The sequence below is a fragment of the Tamandua tetradactyla genome, chromosome 4 (genome assembly GCF_023851605.1).
Source record: "Tamandua tetradactyla isolate mTamTet1 chromosome 4, mTamTet1.pri, whole genome shotgun sequence".
Lineage (NCBI taxonomy): Eukaryota > Metazoa > Chordata > Mammalia > Pilosa > Myrmecophagidae > Tamandua > Tamandua tetradactyla.
This window is the reverse complement of record NC_135330.1, coordinates 107,766,020-107,784,239: the sequence shown is the minus strand read 5'-3', so window position 1 is coordinate 107,784,239 and position 18,220 is coordinate 107,766,020. Positions and strand designations below refer to the sequence as shown.

The following is an 18,220-nucleotide window of genomic DNA, read 5'->3' as shown; positions in this document are numbered from 1 at the left end:
TCCAAAGTTTTACAAACTTTTACAAAAACAGGCGACTTGTGAAAAAGTGAGAAGACATCTAACTGAACTATATCCAATCCAGAAGGGATCACGGCAGAAACCAGCAGGGAGGTTTTAGCAGGCATTTCCAAACCACAGGGATATTGGTTGAATCATTTGTATTTTAAAAATAAAGAATTTGAGGCACCAGCCGAAGGAAACTTTAGTTATGAAACACGCTTGGACTGTGAAGACAAATGTGACAGGAACCAAAGCACAGTTCATGAGTTTTTACCTTTGTCTGCTAATGACCCACTCTAGCATAATCACATAACTTTTGCATTTTAATTTAATTGCCTACGAAATAGGAAAACAATAATACATGCTCAGAAAAGAAAAAAAAAACCGAGTAATTTAGGATCTCACAGCTTTATTGAGAAATTTCTGAACCCTACTAGGAAAATAGAAAGGAACTCCTGTGAGGTGGGGGGAGGGGATGTAGAAAGGGGAAGCTCACGTTGGCTGACAAGTTTCCATTTTACATAGGTGGGGGGGGCTAAGAAAGTGGGGAGCAGATGGTTGCTTAGGAATGAGGAAGTAAGCTGGCAACAACTGATCGGCTGTATTTAAATTTGGTTTTCTGTAAAAGCCCGGCATTTACAGGAAGTAAAACTAGCTTAGGTGTCTGGTTTTACTGACAAGGGACTTAGCATGGACACTTCCATGTGGGCCTGCTAGATTTTCTTTATCAATGCTCTGTGCAAATGTAGAGATGTACTGATAATAAACCATTTAATTTGTCACTGGGAAAATATAAACCTTAAAACATTTCACAAGGAAAAATTGCCTTAAGGAGAGTAAGTAACAAGTAGAGTATTAATAGCATTTTTGAGTAAAGTGAGATATGGTTTTAGAAGGAAATTTCTCTGCATTTATTGGAGATCCTTGCTATATCTAAGAATTCATTCATCAGACTTATTTTGCATCCTTGCTGTGTGCCCAAGTTTGTCTAGTAGTGTTTCAAAGCCTCAACTGAACAAGTACCTATGAAAGTGGATTGCATTTAATAAAACAAGATCCACCAACAAGATGCACTAACTAAGGCAAGGGTGGTGGTGGTGGTGGTGTCTCAAGTATGTTGCATTCTCAAATCACTCTTCATTAGTACATTTGCATTAAGCGTTTTCTCTAGCTTTGACTGCAAATTTTGATTGGCAGGTGGCTTTTGCAATTGGCCCCCCAAGGAATAACTGTTGTAATGTTTATCCTACTCTGGGTACTAAGATAGAGACTATCTTAGTTATGTGGAACTAACTTGAAAATCATGTTTTATAATCAGACCACTGATTTAGTGTCATTAGAGTTTTGATCTTAAGCATCCTCTATCATATGAGCAATTGAAGGATATGGTGAACTGCTTGTCTAAATAATCCTCTCGCGTTTTCATGTAATTGAGCCTGACAGTTTTCCTGCCATTGCACAGGGTAGCTGCAGTCGATGATGTTCATGTTTTCACTTAAGGACTATTGAATTGTATTAGAATCTTTATACTTGGTTCTTGTAATCCTATAAGTCTTTTTTGAGTGGCATTATTGAAAGTGAACGATAAATGTTCTGCAAAACAAAAATTACTCATGCCGTTAAAGCTTTCTGTGTTTGTTAGTTTTAGAAACAGCCAGTCCACGAGAACAGAGCTCATGAAAGGAAGGAAAATACACACTCATCCCATCCCCTCCTTGTTGCTTAGGCCTATTCAGATCTGGCGAGAACATTAAGCCACTTACCCTAAGTGGTATTGGGTAGCTAATCTACTCAGCTTTTGAAAGGTACCAGCTTAAAATTTGCAGAGGCAGGATTTGTATTTTGGTGGTGGTGGTGGTTGGGGGGTGGGGAGCTGGGAGTTGGCAGGGGAAGGGGGAGGGTGGGTGGATTGGGGGCAGGAATGGGTATTTGCTAGAAACTCTACCAGTTAGCATAAGCCAAAGGCCTCAAACAAACCAGGTACTTCTTTTCCACAATGACCTCAGCTTTTCCTGGGACTTTTTAGGAGTTTTATGGCTGATATTCTTACATGGTGATTAAGTTGGTATAATAGTCAGGGCTCTGTAGGGAAACAGAACTGATAGGAGTTATCTGTAAATACTATGAGATTTTATAAAATTGTCTCATTCAAATGTGGAGCTGCATGAGTCCAAAGTCTCTAGAGCAGGATGCTAGCTAGTAGCTCTGATGAAAGTGTTTCATCATTTTTTTTTTTTGGGGGGGAGGGTGCATGGGCTGGTAATCCAATCTGGGTCTTCCACATAGCAGCTGAGCATGCTGCCACTGAACCAATGATGAAAGTTTTTGACAAAGGTTCTTAAACAAATTCCCCAGGAGAAGATGGGCTGAAGTAGAGATGAAAGTTTTCTCTTCTGACTGTCAAAGTCATCACTTCACCTTTTATGGTCTTCAGCTGATTGGATGAAACTTCTCTCATTGCTGAAGGCAATCTTCTCAATTGATAGTAGATGTAATCAGTCATAGAAACAATCAATTTACTGATGATTTAAGTCCATAAAATGTCCTCAACAATAGCAGTTGGGCCAGTGCTTGCTTGACCAGACAACTGGACAACATTGCCTGGCCAAGCTCATACATGAGCCTAACCATAACAGCTGGCCTGCTGAAATGGGTCTATAAGAGACCCAGTTCAGTAACTAATTGAAAGAGAATTGTTGAATGGGCACTCAGAAAACTAAGAAAGTATGATGGAAGCAGTTTTTCTCAGGGGCTCCCAATCTCTCTTGTAGCCTGTTAACATTAAGGTTTGGAATTTTACTATTAGTGTCATTCAGACCATTATTTCCAGAAGGGCTCTTCTAAAATGCAAGGATGTTCCTTAGAAGATGAGCACATTAGGTGAGCTTGTTAGGCTAACTAGCCAGTTATCTATGGAGCTAAGAAAGAAGGTTCCTGGAGGAATAGACAACCGGCATCCAGATGTTAACAGAGAAGGAGGTTAGAGAAAGAAAGGTCCTGAGATTGCAGTAGCATCTGTGCAAGGGAAGACTTGTGGCAATTTGATTTAGCACAAACATCCTAGAACAAGGGCTTTGTTGGGGTTGGAGGTGATAGCGATAATGGGAGTAGCTCCTGTAAAGGTGGGGCTACTTTTGTGGGGCTTTCTTAAGACAAAAGCAGCATATATCATAGCCTGATATGGAGTTTAATCTTCAGAGTAGCTCTTCGTGGAAATGGTGTCTTGGGATCCTAGGGCTGTAGTAACAGAATAGTAGACACTGGATGGCTCAAAAAAACCACAGACTTTTATTTGAAGATGCAGTTTTTATTGGTCACCCATTCGCCAAAGGGCACCCTGCATCTGCTGCCTCAAAGCCTCAGACTTTTAGTGTCTTTGGTTTCAGATACCACTTTGCCATCCACAGTCTTGTGGGTGGTGGTCTTGTGGATGGTTTGCATGAAGTTGCTGCTGTCCACGGCTTCATTGAGACTGAAGTCCTTCCCATCTTCCAGTAGGCGGCAGTAGGTGGTGAGCTTAGCTTCCAGCTTGACTTTGATGTTCAGCAGGGCCTCATACTCCTGGGCCTGGCACTGCCTCTCCGCCGAGGTCTGTGCCAGCTCTGTTCAGGTGCAGTAAGACCCCACTGAGCTGCTCCATCTCCAGGGTGTAGTGGGTTTCAGCTTTCCGCAGGCTGTTCTCTAAGCTGTTTTTCAGATTTCTCATGGAGTCCAGGTCGATTTCCAAGGATTGGGCAGTATATCTCAGCTGTGTGAGTGTCATCTCAGCAGCTACTATCTCAGCAGACTGAGAGGTGACCACGGTGGAGCTGTCTTCAATCTGTGAGCCTAGTACTTGTCCAGCTCCAGTTCGTTCTTCTGAGCCAACTTGTCATACTGGGCCCAGATGTCTGCCATGATCTTGCAAAGGTCCTGAGACTTGGGGGCATCCATCTCCACGAAAAACCACAGAAATTTATTACCTCATAGTAGTGGAGCCTACAAGTTCAAAATCAAGGCCTTGGTAGCACCGTGTGCCCCCTGAAACCTGTAGGGGAAAATCCTTCCTTGCTCTTCCAGCTTCTGGTGTTTACCAGCCATCCTTGGCATTCCTTGGCTTATGGATGCATCACTCCAATGTGTGCCTCTTTCATCTTCATATGGCCTTCTCCTTTGTCATGTCTGTGTCCAAATTTCCTCTTCTTATAAGAACACCAGTCATATTGTAACTAATCAGATCTTTAAAGATCCCATTTCCAAATGAGGTCACATTCATGGGATGGGTGTTTAAAATTTGAACTTAATGGTTTGGAGGACCCAATTCAACCTATAATGCCTGGTATGGAAAAAAGGTTTCATGTCAAGTCCAAACTCTGTTTGATTGAGGCAGTTCTCTCTCTTGGGTTGAGAGAAGTTCTGATGCCAAGTCTGGACTCAATGGAAACAATTCCATCATTTAATGATACTGGCCATGGGGCAAGAGTGGTTGTCTCAGCCTTACATTTTGCTGCATCACTGAAGATTTATTAAATCAGCAGTGGCAGTAACAGCTCAATCAAGACCTCACAAATGTGAGAAGGTCTTAGGATGCCAACCCAATGAACCTGTGAGGGTTCCTGGGAGCCTTGATGGGTCTAACTACATCTACTCATATATTTGTATTAACCTGGAAAACTGCTTCTTGGAGAGTAGGGGAAGTGATATTTTTAAAATTGCACTAGCATTTCCTACACATCTATTGGTGGGCCAGCTCCTTAGTGTTCACGTGGTGGTAGGATCTACTCTTATTAGTATTGCCCCCTTCCTGGGGTATCAGAGTGTTTTTTTAGTGTGGTAGATCAGCTGTATTATTTAGATGAATCAGTAGCACACACTGATTTATTGAAATTACTGTTGACATTTTAGCTGGGATTCTTTCTTGGTTTCTTCTCTAACACCAGACTAAAAGTTTTCATGTCCTTGAAAGAGGACTTTTGGGAAGGGAAAAATGAAGATAAAAAAGCATTGGATCATGTTCAGTGCAGTGAGTTTTCTTGAGTGCCTGCTATGTTTCTCATATTGCTGAGCACTTTGGAGGATACAAATGAAAGAGGGACTATATGGTTTCTACCATCTAGGTTCTCATCATTTATTAGGAGAGAAAAAGCACTCTTGTACAATATATGATACGCAGCCACTTACAGTGCTTTAGTAGTTTAGAAAAAGTCAGGAACCACTGGGCCTATTTAAAGAACTAAAATAGCTAAAGCCTGCTGCTGGCATTTTAGCAGTGAATGACTCTAAAACCTCATGAGAAAGGGGATAGGGAGAATAGAAGAGGCTTACTCAACTCTTATTTCCTCACCTAGGCAATGTTGCACAAATATAATGATATGGAACTCTGGAGAACTATGGGCAAATTATTTTCAGAAATGGAGGTGAAGGCAGTAATGGTGGAATATTATCCAGCCGTAGTTTCTGCCTGTTGCTCAAGCATCCACTCAGAAAGCTGAGAGCATGAGGTACTTCTCTGGCTACTGCAGCCCATTCCTGGGTGGTCACAGACCTGTGTGAAGCTCCAATATGCAGCTTGATTTCTGGCTTTTCAGATGAGCCCAGTCAAATGGCTGTCATAAGCAGGGAAAGGTGGAAAGTCACATATGGATTTCTTCTTTTCTCCTCATTGCTTCCTTCCTTCTCTGACCTCCCTGACCCTTCCTTATCTTTGTGCTGATTTCTCTCTCTCCCTTCCTTCTAGCTGTCTCAGCTCCTTTTCCTTAGCATTCCTGATGTCTTTTTCGTGGTGGTTATTTCAGTTTGCTAAAGCTGTTGGAATGCAATATACCAGAAATGGGTTGGTCTTTACAAAGGGGATTAACTAAGTTACAAGTGTACTGTTTAAGGCCATGAAAATGTCCAAATTAAGGCATCAACAAGAGGAGAACTTAACTCAAGAGAGACTGATCATGTCCAAGGTTTTCTCTGTCAGCTGGGAAGGCACGAGGTTGGTATCTCCTGGTCCTTTGCTCCCGAGTTGCATTGCCCTCAGCTTTTCATTCCAGTGGCTCTCTCTGCCAGCTCTCCATTCACCTCCAAGTGTCTGTGTCTAGGCATCTGCTCTCTGTACCAGCTCTGAGCTCTTTTCTTGTAAGCTCTTTTAAGGACTCCAGTAACCTAATTAAAACCCACCTCGAATGGCTGGGGTCACATTTCCATGGAAATAATCTAATCAAAAGGTCCCACCCACAAGACTGCATTAAAAGAGCATGGCTTTTCTGTGGTACATAACAGTTTCAAATGAGCACAGTTGTTCATGGCTGTCTACACACCATAGTCTCCATCAAAGCCTGAAGAAATAAAAAGAGAAAGAAGCTAACAGCTGCCAAGCAAGACCCTTTCCTTCCTTCCATGTTTGGAAAACCACCTTCTGGAATATAGCTTTTGAAGTGCAGGGGTTGAATTATCTTTGTTGCTTCATACACAGCCCATGTGCTAAAGAGATCATGAGAAGGACATCAGAGGAGTAACAGTCACGTCTCTTATCCAAAACACTCTGTGTTTCATCTGGATATGTGGTAATTGCTATATCATTCATTCATTCATTCACTGAATCAAGTGGTAAGCAGTGTCCCGATCCCACTAGGTGTTATAGGCCGTAATGAAAAGCTTGGTCTGAATTCTAAGAGCTGTGGGAGGCCAGGGGACAGAAAAGATCTGATTGGGCTGCCATGTGGGAATAGTTGAAAGAGGGCAAGAGCAGAAGCAAGAGATCAGTTAGGAAGCTAATGCAGAATTCCAGGGTAGCAAAAATGATGGTTTAGACCTGAAACAGACTAATTCTTGCCAAAAGCGTGTATTTGTTGGGCATGCTCCATTTTTCTCTCTCTCTCTCCTTTTTTTTTTTTTAGTTTATTTAAGGACTTTCTTCTATTTGTACAGTTAACCACAGTCATCATCTACTATAGGTTTCGCTGTGTTATACAGTCTTATATTTTATCCTCTAGCTTTCCTTCTAGTGACAAACAAGACCCTAGACCTTCCCTTTCAACCATACTCACAGCACTGTTAGTTATATTTATAGTATCGTGCTACCATCACATAGTATTGTACTATCCATTTCTCAACATTTGCAAGCAACCTGATTAAACATTCTTTACAAATTAAGTACCATCTGCCCATTCTCTACCCTCTTTTTATCTCCTAGTAACCTATACTTTAGATTTTAACTCTCAAAGTTTACTTATTCTAATTGGTTCATATTAGTGAGACTACACAATATCTGTACTGTCTGGCTTATTTCACTCAACATAATCTCCTCGAGGTTCTTAAACATTATTGCATACATCAGAACTTCATTCCTTCTTACAGCTGCATAATATTCCATCGTATGTGTATATCACAGTGTGTTTATCCTTCTTCCGTTGATGGACATTTGGGCTGTTTCCATTTATTTGCAATTGTGCATAATGCCATTATGAATGTTGGTATGTTGATGTCTATTCACGTCCCTACTTTCAGTTCTTCTGGGTATATATAGAGTAATGTTAAGCCCCATTTCTTACATTAGTAGCTGCCTTTGTTTAGGGCTACGGATTTGAGCATTCACATGCTTGGTGGTTAGTGCTGGCCAGCTCACCTGAAACCCTAGAAGGCAGCCCTCCCTGGGTCACCTAGATGGATCTGATATAATCTGGCCTTTTGGCCTTTCCTGTCTTGAGCGTGCATGAGGCTGCTTAGGATGTTTATTTGCCAACTTGGTTATTGTTTTGCTTACATTCCACTGGTTTCAAAAAATTTAAAAAGAAGAGATGTTGGAACTGATGGCTTAGTGCATTGTAAGATGCTGTTCCTGCCCATTTCGTGCTTTAATTACATTGTTGTGTGGGCTATTCCAGACGCTCCATCTGTTGACATAAAAATTGTAGTGTTTTGAGCATGAGGATGCCTGGGTTGGTCTGGAAAACACCATGTTAGCTGTCACTGCAAAGCTCTGGGCAAGGAAAGGTACATTATCACAGATATCAGCTAAGTGCTGGATGTATGTAAGCTAAGGAAAAAGATGTGGTATCTGCCTTCAAGAAACTTCAAATCTAGTTGTGTTATGCCACCTTTATTTTAGTTCTGACAGAAAGGGAAATACTTAAAATTATGGATTACTTTTCAAGTGCTGGCCTTTTGCATATACACCTCATTCAACCCTCACAACAACTCTGAAGAGGAGTTATTCTTACCCCTATTTTAGGATGAGGAAAGGGGCATCAGCATCTATTTCAGGTCAAATGGCGTTCTGTTCAGAGCCAGATTTCACTTCAAAGCCAATGGTCTTCCCACTTTCTACTATTGGATACTGCTTCACGAGGTGTCAGATGTCTTCTGTTTAAATATTTCCCTGACCCTTTACAATTGCAGGATCTTGGAAGAAAATGGTTTTAATTTCTCTGAACCTCTGTTTACTCATCTATAAAATAAGGATCTAGTATTTGCCTCAAAAGTCTTTTGTGAGCATATCAATGAAGTATGAATGAAAGTTCCTTGCACATAGTAGCTAGGAACCAAATTTTGTCAGTGTCCTTTCTTTTGTGATCCAGGATCACAGCAAGAGAATCTGTGATGTGATTTTAAGTTTTAGAACTCTAAGCAAGAGTGGCAAAGAGGTTCCTTTCTTTTTTTTTCCTTCTCAACCTCACAACCATTAGGAAAGCCCATGTTTTATGTTTGGGTTTAGGGAATAGGAGAAGGGGTCTTTCTTAGGCTGCAACATTGAGGATTTTATTTGCAGAGGCGTTTTCAAGCACACTGGCCCATCCCACCCAATTCAGGTAGCAACAGAAGGGGAAAGAGGCAGTAGTTTATAAAAGACTTAAAAATGGAGGTCTGGAATCCTGTCAGGTCAATTTTGTGTGTTCTTTGGAGCTAAAAGCGTTGCTATTTCCCCTTGAAGGATCTATACCAGGGTCAATATTTAACAAAATAAAGGGGCTTCATACTGTCTTTTCAGAGGGATCATACTTATTTTTTCAATCCTTGATGAAAACAAATTTGCCTTCCCTGAAACTAGATATTAAAGCTCTTTTAAGAGAGAAAAGAAGACAACCACCACCTTTCAGTCTGAAAATAACACATGGGTTGATGGTACTGCTAGTTTGCTATAAAATGGTCCATAATAAACATCTGAGCAACGAAAGAAACTACCAGCCTGAGGAGAAGAAAAGGCCAAAAGGCTGATCTTAATTACCGAACTATATTGTATTGCTCTCTGAAATTCTATTAGAGTGGATTATGGAGGCCACATTTGGAGCAGATTTTTAGCCAACCGTGTTGCCTGTGGTTTATTAAAATCATCAAAATACAACTGATTGCTGGACTTTTATTTTTCTTCCCTAACATGCCTTCTGCTTTGGACCAAATCTTGTCTGATATATAGGAGCACCCAGAAACCTTGTTTGAATGATCAAATTTCATCTTGGCTCCTTGGTTACTTCTCTCCCAACTCTGTCTTCCTATAATATGATTTATTCTACACAAGAAGCCAATCACCAACAATTTCATGAAAGCTCTGCAAGAGATACTAGCAGTATGTTTACAGAGTCATATGGGTTTGAAAATTTTATAAAAGCAAGATGTTTTAAACGCAACTGCTCAAGAACGCTCTTTGCCCTCATCACCCTTGGCCTCATCTTGAGTGATATCTGAAAGATGGGCATTTTGGGATCTGCCTAAGAGTAAGTTCAGTTGTGGGTACCTGTAGTTTAGTAGGATGCTTTTATGTAGTTTGCAGCCGTCCCTTTCCTAGCCATCTAGGACTCTTCCAGCCCACTGACTGACTTGCCTAGCCTGAGATGTGAGTGAAGGTGAAGGCCAAAGGTCCAATGGATATGGACCAATTCTCCAGCATTCATCTGGAAGTACAGGGGTACTGGAGAAGAAACACGATTCAAATAAAAGTTTGAGAAGCTCAACTATAAAAAAAATCTTACCTTTATTGGATATAAAACTGTCTGCAGAAGTTTGATGTCTAGCCAAATATATTCTGTCCATTGATGGAATATACTCAATGCAGAATATACAGTTATAAACTTGCTGTATATTTTTTCTTTTTTTCATGAGAATAGCAAGGAATAGATTTTAAAGGAATTCCTGTGTTTGTAGGGCACATACCTGTATGTGATACTACAAATTGTAAGAATGCTTGTGTGAGAAGATGTATGTTTTCCTGCATCACATTCTGGATCACATCCCATTGTATTTGTTGCATCTTGTTCTCATAAAGCATAGTGGTTTCAGAGGAAAGGACATGCAAAATTCCCACTGATGCAAGAAAAATTCCCTGAAAATCAAGTTTTAGGGGCAAAACTCTCACACACACATTCATCAAGAAGTCATGGTATATGTACTTGAAAATATGAGGAGTATATTGAATATATATAAGTTGTTCAATTATCCAATTATGTAACTCAATTCAGTATAGTAGCATTTTTGTTTGTTTGTTTATATACTGTATGGTGGGGGTTACATTTCATTTTTTCCATGTAAGTATTCCCTTATTGCAGCACCACTTCTTGAATTTTTGTTGGTTTGGTTTTTCGTTTGTTTGTTTTGGAAAGTGCATGGGCCAGGAATTGAACCCGGGTCTCTTGCATGGCAGGCAAGAATTCTACCACTGAGCTACCTTTGTACCCTCTTGTAGTAGCATTTAATTGCTCTGTGTTTTACTTAATTTCAGGTTAATTTTGTAATTTTTTTCAGATATGACAAGAAGAAAGTATTCGTATTGAAAAGCAAAAGTATAAATCAAAAGGAAAACATTTGTAGTATTTGTCAACCTAAAAAAATTGTAAAGAAAACTACAGACCAATCTCCCTAATGAATATAGATGCAAAAATCCTCAATAAAATTCTAGCAAATCGTATCCAACAACACATTAAAAGAATTATACATCATGACCAAGTAGGATTCATCCCAGGTATGCAAGGATGGTTCAACATAAGAAAATCAATTAATGTAATACACCACATCAACAAATCAAAGCAGAAAAATCACATGATCATCTCAATTGATGCAGAGAAGGCATTTGACAAGATTCAACATCCTTTCCTGTTGAAAACACTTCAAAAGATAGGAATACAAGGGAACTTCCTTAAAATGATAGAGGGAATATAGGAAAAACCCACAGCTAATATCATCCTCAATGGGGAAAAATTGAAAACTTTCCCCCTAAGATCAGGAACAAGACAAGGATGCCCACTATCACCACTATTATTCAACATTGTGTTGGAGGTTCTAGCCAGAGCAATTAGACAAGAAAAAGAAATACAAGGCATCAAAATTGGAAAGGAAGAAGTAAAACTATCACTGTTTGCAGATGATATGATACTATACGTCGAAAACCCAGAAAAATCCACAACAAAACTACTAGAGCTAATAAATGAGTACAGCAAAGTAGCAGGCTACAAGATCAACATTCAAAAATCTGTAGCTTTTCTATACACTAGTAATGAACAAGCTGAGGGGGAAATCAAGAAACGAATCCCATTTACAATCGCAACTAAAAGAATAAAATACCTAGGAATAAATTTAACCAAAGAGACCAAAAACCTATATAAAGAAAACTACAAAAAACTGCTAAAAGAAATCACAGAAGACCTAAATAGATGGAAGGGCATACCGTGTTCATGGATTGGAAGACTAAATATAATTAAGATGTCAATCCTACCTAAACTGATCTACAGATTCAATGCAATACCAATCAAAATCCCAACAACTTATTTTTCAGAATTAGAAAAACCAATAAGCAAATTTATCTGGAAGGGCAGGTTGCCCCGAATTGCTAAAAACATCTTGAGGAAAAAAAACGAAGCTGGAGGTCTCGCGATGCCGGACTTTAAGGCATATTATGTAGCCACAGTGGTCAAAACAGCATGGTATTGGCATAAAGATAGATATATAGACCAATGGAATCGAATAGAGTGTTCAGATATAGACCCTTTCATCTATGGACATTTGATCTTTGATAAGGCAGTCAAGCCAATTCACCTGGGACAGAACAGTCTCTTCAATAAATGGTGCCTAGAGAACTGGATATCCATATGTAAAAGAATGAAAGAAGACCCGCATCTCACACCTTATACAAAAGTTAACTCAAAATGGATCAAAGATCTAAACATTAGGTCTAAGACCATAAAACAGAGGAAAATGTAGGGAAATATCTTATGAATCTTACAACTGGAGGTGGTTTTATGGACCTTAAACCTAAAGCAAGAACACTGAAGAAGGAAATAAATAAATGGGAGCTCCTCAAAATTAAACACTTTTGTGCATCAAAGAACTTCATCAAGAAAGTAGAAAGACAGCCTACGCAATGGGAGATAATATTTGGAAATGACATATCAGATAAAGGTCTAGTATCCAGAATATATAAAGAGATTGTTCAACTTAACAACAAAAAGACAGCCAACCCAATTACAAAATGGGAAAAAGACTTGAACAGACACCTACCAGAAGAGGAAATACGGATGGCCAAGAGGCACATGAAGAGATGCTCAATGTCCCTGGCCATTAGAGAAATGCAAATCAAAACCACAATGAGATATCATCTCACACCCACCAGAATGGCCATTATCAACAAAACAGAAAATGACAAGTGCTGGAGAGGATGTGGTGAAAGAGGCACACTTATCCACTGTTGGTGGGAATGTCAAAGGGTGCAACCACTGTGGAAGGTAGTTTGGCGGTTCCTCAAAAAGCTGAATATAGAATTGCCATACGACCCAGCAATACCATTGCTGGGTATCTACTCAAAGGACTTAAGGGCAAAGACACAAATGGACATTTGCACACCAATGTTTATAGCAGCGTTATTTACAATTGCAAAGAGATGGAAACAGCCAAAATGTCCATCAACAGAAGAATGGCTAAATAAACTGTGGTATATACATACGATGGAATATTATGCAGCTTTAAGACAAGATAAACTTATGAAGCATGTAATAACATGGATGGACCTAGAGAATATTATGCTGAGTGAGTCCAGCCAAAAACTAAAGGACAAATACTGTATGGTCCCACTGATGTGAACCGACATTCGAGAATAAACTTGAAATATGTCATTGGTAACAGAGTCCAGCAGGAGTTAGAAACAGGGTAAGATAATGGATAATTGGAGCTGAAGGGATACAGACTGTGCAACAGGACTAGATACAAAAACTCAAAAATGGACAGCACAATAATACCTAATTGTAAAGTAATCATGTTAAAACACTGAATGAAGCTGCATCTGAGCTATAGGGTTTTTTTTTTTTACTATTGTTACTACTTTTATTTCTTTTCTCTATATTAACATTTTATATCTTTTTCTGTTGTGTTGCTAGTTCCTCTAAACCGATGCAAATGTACTAAGAAACAATGATCATGCATCTATGTGATGATGTTAAGAATTACTGAGTGCATATGTAGAACGGTATGATTTCTAAATGTTGTGTTAATTTCTTTCTTTTTTTTTCTTTCTTTCCGTTAATAAAAAAATAAAAAAAATAAAAAATAAATAAAAATTGTAATCTGTTGTGATTTCTTTACTCATTCTAGATAAATATTCAGTTTTGTATCTAATTTTATTTTTTTTCTTTGAAGAGGGACACAAACTGTGTATAAACTTTGAGTCGCATAAATCCCAAATCCTCTTGTTCCACAGCTACACTCTCCCACGTGGACTAATCAGTAGTATCTGAGAGTACAAGCGTAGAGAGCAAGCTACATGCAGGAATAGAAAGAGAATGGGTTTTGGGTCTGATAAACCTGGATTATGCCAGTTATGTCCTTATGAGCTGTGTGGCTTCAACACATTTCTTAGCCTCTCTGAACTTCATTTCCCCCAGCTGTAAAGCTTGGATGATAATACTTGCATAGGATTGTTGTCAGACGTCAAAGAAGCTCCTTAGCGTAGGAGCTAACTTTATGAGCTCTCAATAAATGTTATTTCCCCTTTTTCCTTAAACCTTTCCAACCATTTGCAGGTTTATCTTTAGTCAGAGGACATATTTTACCTTTTCAAAATGAACTTTGAAGAGAGTTGGGGTCTCCCCCATGATTTTTGTCTTTGACAAACCTTAGACGAAATGAATCACTATAGTATTTTCTCCAGATAGAGGGCAAAGAATGAAGTATTCTCATCAACCATGTAAAGTATAAGGCCAGAAGTATTCCAGTTCAGTGTGTCTGTCACCACACACACACACACACACACATATATACAGAGGCATAAACATGCACTCATTTATATGACCCAAACAAAAATTAGTTTGTTTATATAACCCCATCTATCAATCAAAAGATATTTATGAGAAACAAAGCCTAGGGTCAGATGCTTTATTGCAATGTGATATTGGAACCTGGGAACTAGGATTTGCCCTTCTTGAGATGTCCTAATGAGCCGTGGTGTGCTGGAATAGCCCAGTCTTCCTGAGGTTTGCTTCTGCCACCTGCTAACTGAGATAGCCTCTGCAACAACGTGGCGATGGGAGCTGGAAACAGAGTAAGCTAAATAATGACTTGTCAAGGTATGACAGCTCTTGTGGCAGGCGAGGCTACGGACTCTGATGCTGGACTATGAACTCTTTCCTTGAAGGTGGGATCTACCTGATTATTATTATCAGTGTGTGTGTGTGCGCCTATCAGGGCTAGTATGTAATGGGTGTTCGTAGTATTTATTGACTTGCTTTATAATCCACATACATAGAAGTAAAGTGAAAGGCTTTTTTATGGTCAATTAATCTTTTTTTATAGTGAATAATAACAGATATACAAAAAAGCAATAACTGTCAAAGCACATTGTGACAATTAGTTGTAGAACAGATTTCAGAATTTGGTGTGGGTTACAATTCCAGAATTTTAGGTTTTTACTTCTAACTGCTCTTAAACACCGGAGACTAAAATATAAACATAATGATTCAGCAGTCATACTCATTTGTTAAACCCTACCTTCTGAATTATAACTCCTCCTTCTCCTTTGATCTTTCTCCCACTCGTTAAGGGTATTTGGGTTCTGCCCATTCTAACTATTTCATGTTGGAAGGGGCTGTCGATAATATGGGGTGGTGGGTGGAACCAGTTGATATTCTGGAAAGGCTGGGCCCCCTGTGTTTTAGGACTTTCCTGGCCTAGGAACCCATCTGGTGGTTGTAGGTAAGAGAAAGATTTTTAAGGTACTCAAGAGGACTTTCCTTTTTGAAAGCAAATCATGGCTTTTGATTAATAAGCATGATGATTTTTGCCTCGTGCCCTGCTGCCTTAGAAGAGTGGGAATACTTTTGAAACGGCGTGTCAGAAGCAGTCTATTTCACACACTTTCCCTATAAGTGATTCCTTCTCTGTGTGAAGGAGACCAAACTTAAGCAAATCCAGGGAAGTCTGGGAAGTAAGCATACTTGTCAAGACGAAACAACCGCAAGGGGATGGCTAGCTGAGTGGAGACCAGAATAGACTGCAACCCACAGAGAGTTAGAAAGAAAATCTGTTCTGAGATTCCATCTTTACCCCGTCACTGGCACACCCGCCTGATTTCTTATGAAGAGAAATTGTGGACTCAATAAGAAAACACCTGTTTCATACATGTCATAATGAGTTCTACATTTGCCTCTGAACTGTTAAAGAAACCTATGTGCCTATAGCTTATCCATTGTTTTACTGTGGGCCCTCTTGGTTAATATTCCTACTTTCTGAATGGTTGTGTTAAATAAACTCACTCTGGTGGTGTTAAGTGAAGCCATCTAATGTGGTTAACATCTTGGTGTCTGGGCAAGGTCTACCCAGGGTCAAGACTCTTTGGCCACACACACTCACTCACTCACTCTTCTTTGTTTAAAAATATTTATTGATGCCTCTTGTGTGTCAGGCAATGTGCTGAGCCCGAGGATTTAGGGCAGGCACGAACCTATCCTTCTGGGAGCTTCCAGTGTTGAATAAATGAATGCCGGAGGCATGTCTCATGCTTGCACATTGCAGGAGACTTAGGGCTTACCCAGCAGTATTTCCAAAAGAGGCTGATCTTGCTGCTTCCTACACTTGCTCTTCCAAAGGGCAAGACAAGCTCAGGACAAATGTCTCATTCATTGTCTTTTGGATCACTTAAAATAGATCAATTAACTGATCACAGACAACAACAGAAAAAGTTCAAGGAAACGATGATCTCTTAAATAGTCACTTTTTTCTTTCTTTTTCTTTTCTTCTTCTTCTTTTTTTTTTTTTGGTAATGCCTCTGGTGTCATTTGAACATTTGGGGTACTAGCCATAAAGCTTTTTAGGAGCCAGGTACCCAGAATGTTAGACACTGATTTTTCTACCATCAGAAAATGTTTTTGAATCCTGTTTGTTCTTGTTTTTGTTGTATCAGTAGTATCTGAATAGCAGCTCATTGTAAAAAATGTTCAAATTAAGAGAGGTTTGTAGAAGTAAAGTCATACCTGATACATGTGTTGTTGTTTTTTTAACCTGAAGCTCTTATGAGATTATATACATTCTTTCTAAAAAAAAAGGAAAGCTCAGGATACCTTATTTTATAACTCTTAAAACATTCATATTTTCTCATCTGTAATGTGGGGATAAGAAGAGCCCACTCTTTGGGGTTATGATGATTAAATGAGATGGCATTCAACCAACATTACTTTCCTTTTACTTCCCCCAGAAAGATGTTTTACATGGTCAATATCTGAGACAAACACCTTCTGCTTAAGAAATTGGTGACTAGTTAAATAGTTCTGAAGGACAGAAAGCTATCTTGCTTTCCTCTATCCTTCCTGTAAGTATGACATGACTATTCCTTCGAGTTAAATGAACAGGTTTTATAATCAGACAAACTGGGTTTAAATGCCATTTTAAAAATCACTTTAACTGTAAATATGTGTCCTAACAAAAGTTACTTGACTTCTACATGCCTGAGTTTTCTTAATTGGAAAATGTTGATAATTACAATTTCTACCTCATAAAGTTGTTGAAGGGTACTAAATGAAATAGAACATGTGAAGTACTTAGCACTGAACTTGGTGCTTTTTTTTTAAATGTGTCTCCCTACATGTGTCTATTTCTTTATCTATACAAACACACCAACCCAGAGACAGACATATGGTATGTGCATCATAGGGAATTCTGTTCACAACAGAATTAAAATAGCCACATTTTAAAATGCTAACTCTCAAAAGGAATAAAATACTTTATAGAAATGTGTTGAGAATTTTGAGGCCCTGAATAATAACTGCCTTTAATTGCAACCATTTTGCTTTGGACAGAGATTGCAAGGATGCATTTTAATTCTGGTTGAAAAATAGTATTGAAATCACCCTAGACTTATTTTGTCAAATTTTTAGTACTTAGGTATTTGGAGTTATTGAGGTTTACTCTTTGTATGCTCCAGAACATTAGTTGTTTTAGACTAGACTGTGGCTAGTTGAATAAAAATTCTGCTGTTCATCCATTCTTCTCCTACCAGCAGGTGTCATTATGGAAATATGAAAATACTGTAAATTCCAAAGTTGTAGAAACTGGCTGTGAGAAAGAGAAGTGGCATGCTGGATATTAAAAAAACAAAAAGTGACAAAATCGTTTGGCACAATCAAGGTTGGCATGTTTAATGACCAATTTGGCAGTGTTCTATAATACAAAGTGATTGGCACAGAATTTCAAGGCACATACTTAATTGTAATTAGATTAAGCTAATATTTACAAAGACCCACTCCAGGCTCAGAGGGGTCCTAAAGAAAAGTAAGGCATGATTCTTATACTTAAGGAACTGAGAAGATTTTGGGGGAGAAAATAATACATGCATGAAATAATTAGGTAACAGAATGAGTCAGTCCTTTTTAACATGCCAGAGGGAAGTGCATGGATGGATGAAATTTGCAGAACTTCTTCCTGGAGGGGCTAGGTATTAGTGCCAATTATAGATTAATCAAAAAATAATCTTTACATAGTCAAGTGGAGAGGAGCTTCAAAATTATGTGGTAACTTGATAGCGTGTGCCTCCCTTTCTTGCTAACTTCCATCATCCATCTCTCTCTACACATCTAAAGTCATAATCATAATAATTACATATATATATCACATATCCAAGGATGTAACAGTTTACTGACATCAACTGACTAAAGCAATCAAGACTCCTTGAGTCTCTGTACCCAGATCTCAGAGAACTCTCAGTAATGACTGAGTGAAAGATAATAGCACCAAGGGATAGAGTATTTGCAACCCTTCGTACATTTGTTGTTAGAATGTATGTTGA

At 39.0% G+C, this 18,220-nt stretch overlaps 1 pseudogene; it reads right to left on the bottom strand.

Annotated features, from left to right (window-relative positions):
- Positions 1–3,351: 3,351 nt before the first annotated feature.
- On the bottom strand, positions 3,352–14,039 carry LOC143680469 (keratin, type I cytoskeletal 18 pseudogene; annotated as a pseudogene).
- Between the last annotated feature and the right edge of the window lie 4,181 nt (positions 14,040–18,220).